Source organism: Gadus morhua, chromosome 12 (assembly GCF_902167405.1).
Source record: "Gadus morhua chromosome 12, gadMor3.0, whole genome shotgun sequence".
NCBI classification, from domain to species: Eukaryota; Metazoa; Chordata; class Actinopteri; order Gadiformes; family Gadidae; genus Gadus; species Gadus morhua.
The window spans coordinates 24156913-24160066 of NC_044059.1; positions in this window are offsets into that span (position 1 = coordinate 24156913).

Below are 3154 nucleotides of genomic sequence, written 5' to 3' on the forward strand. Positions count from 1 at the left end.
GGGGCTGTTGTGTCGTCGTGTGCCCCCCCCCCCCTCACACAAGCCACTAAAAAGGCACGTGCATGTACACACACAAACACGTGAGCTTATTCATGCCTGATCCACCACGACTGGAAACGCTGCTCCTCACCTTTACAAAGAATGGATCGGGGTCTGAAGCCCGGAAAACCTCCACACACACGCACCGTCCGCATGCGTGAAGGGTTTGTATGAGGTTGTGCGTGTCCAGAAAGGGTTTTTGTGGTTTTGAAAGGATGTGTTGAGACTGTGGCTTTTTTAATCATCCCTTCATCACACAAGGACTGAGACGGCCTACAGAGTCTGATGCACGATGCACAAATCGCTCCCCCCACACACACAGACACACTCTCAGACACACACAAACACACACAGATGCTCGCTCACCAGAAAGGCCAGAATCAGGATTGCAGTGACAAGGGGGTGGTGCAATTCCCTTGTCCTCCGTTGTGTTCACATTAGTCATATGCAAATCGGTTTCGTCGGCAACAAACGACTCAAATCCACCGTGTCTAAGTCCTCAAAGTAGCTGGCGACGCCTGTTTAGTTAACATGATTTATGAAGGTGTTTGACCCAGTTAATACACACACACAGGCTGTGTTCGACGGTTGGTAAGGAGTGCCCTCGCAGGAATGGGATGGATGACAATCCCAGATAAAAATAGAGTAACTCATATTGTTATCCAAACTGGTGATTCTGATGAATGTGGTGCTCTTGTTGTATGCTCCAAGTAACTCTGAGGGGTATTCCACGAACGGAGGTTTAACAAACACAGAGTTAACGCTGAACAGTAATGTTTTAGTTCAATCAACACGGGGCATCGTGGACCGGACCAGGCCATTTTGCCCCTACATTCGTGATCATGTGGGAAGCATCACATATCATCTAGTAATGATGAAAAAAAAAAAGATCAAGATCGACAGCGATTAACAAACCATGGAGATATTGGAAATGGCCAATATAGGCTGCGTATACCTACCTGAACATTTATACTGTGATAGCCTTTCCTGTTCACATAATCAGCCTCATTTATAGATGGGGCCGTTATGAGCACTTCTGTGCCATCAATTACATTTGGAAATCCTGAAATATTGCACTCAGATGAAAAGTGAACAAGGATAATTTCTGTGCCATTTGGGAACACTTAAAATAGATAATGCTGACCTGCAAGTTGGTGGAACTCCATTTTTATGACCCTCGTGGGTTTGTGTCCAGGGAAGCGGATGAAGTCGGGCATGAACCGCTTCAGCGCAAGGCACACTTTACGCACGGATCGGCACGCCGTAGCTTTCCCAATGTGCTCAGCATCTCCAACATTATAGAGAAAACTACCATTTGCGAAAAAACTGAGGGCTACGCAAATAGTCTGGAGTGAACTGAGGCCAGGTCCTCGATTGGTAGTGTTGGCTATATAATGCTGGAGAAGGCTATTTAAATATATTAAAGATTTGCGTGAGAATCTATATCTCTCCAGCAAAAAGTCATCCGGATATGCCAAGATGTCGAGCCGTGGTCTTATTAATCGTACCCAATGGATTGCACGAATTGCACGGCTCCGATATCAACAGGCCTCTCCTCAAAAGGGCATGCCATTGTGAACACATGAAATCTGCTGTGAACGCGGGTTTAAATACCCAAAACCGGGTTCCAAACTTAACCTGCGCAAAACCTGCTCCGACCAGGTTTGATTCAGAGCATATGTTCTATAGTAACATACCGTGTTCATTTTGGAACGGAAATCCTAGGGTTACCGCAGACCCTGGGTTAACTAACCCGGTTATGTGATAAAACCGGCTTTGTGGAATACCCCTCAGCTGTATTAAAATTCAATAACCTCATTCATTTTCCTGTTTTTTTTGTCTTTGCATACAACTTTTTGTGGATATTTCATGACGCAAACATGAGAAGGGTTATGTTACCCACATCATCCTGGGAGATCTGGGTGTCAGACATTTTGAGTCAGAGTTGTGGAAAAGGTCAGTTGGTTTTACTTTGTGGGAATTACTTATGTCCTTTCAGATGACTTCAGTCCTTTCACAGCATCCCTCATGGCACGAGGCCTGGAAAACACACTCCGCTGGTTCACGGATGAAAGCGTTTCCGGCAGGAAGACTTCAGTGACCTTTTGAGCTGGAAATGTTGCGCAGGGTTTCCGACTCTGGCAGTCCCTTATCACCAAAGGCGCACGCGTGGAGAACACACGCGTTCTTCAAGCCGAGGTGAGCTTGGAAATGTCAGTTAGCCTCTATCTTATCCTTCTGCCGCTGTGTTGTATTCGGGATTGGAATCCAATTGAAACCCAGCCGGAGATAGTCTGTTCACTCACAATGTCTCCATCTGAAGTTGGGCCAACAGAGGATGCTGGTGGAGGTTACTTTTGGAGTGAGGAAATCACCTCACCTGCCCTTTGCTATCTGTTTAATATTCATGAGCTCCCTAAGGTGTTATATTCTTAGTCTGGCACCACTAGCTACAAAAGCAGACAGACTGTGGCTTCAGGAAGTCTCTGCATTGGCCAAGAAAATCTCAGACCAATATTTTTTATTCATATTTGATCTTCGTTCAATACTGATAAAATCGTAAGCTAATTCTCTCTTCTCTTGGATATAAGAACGATCGTATCATCAGTGCGATTGTGGTACTTTTTGTCACGCAGTGGACAATGGATGAAAATTCCTTCTTTCATTTCCCCACTGTCGCCAGTTTCTGTCGACAATCACAGGAAGTGATTCATGCTCTTGTTATGATACTTTGTCATTAATGAAGTCATTATTTTCAGTGAAATCGTGACCTCGGATGTGTAAACAGAGGAGTGAGATCAGCAAGCCATTCAGGCTTTTTTGTTTCTGCATGCAATGGGTAGGCAAGTCACATGTTTATGGTGTATTTCTTAGTTTCACATGACTATAAAGAATGGATTGCTACATAATATCACAGCTTATAAGCTTCTAGAAATTGCTAGTGTGAGAGAAGCCGTTTTGTGAATAAGAATATGTTGTATTATTGTGCGTAATATATAAGGGCGAAGACACAGTTAATAGGCACAAGGTTTTTATGAGGGTTTGTGCAAGAAGTGTACCAACAGGATCTACAAGTATAACCAGAGGCATATTTAGGCATAAAATTGACACAGGA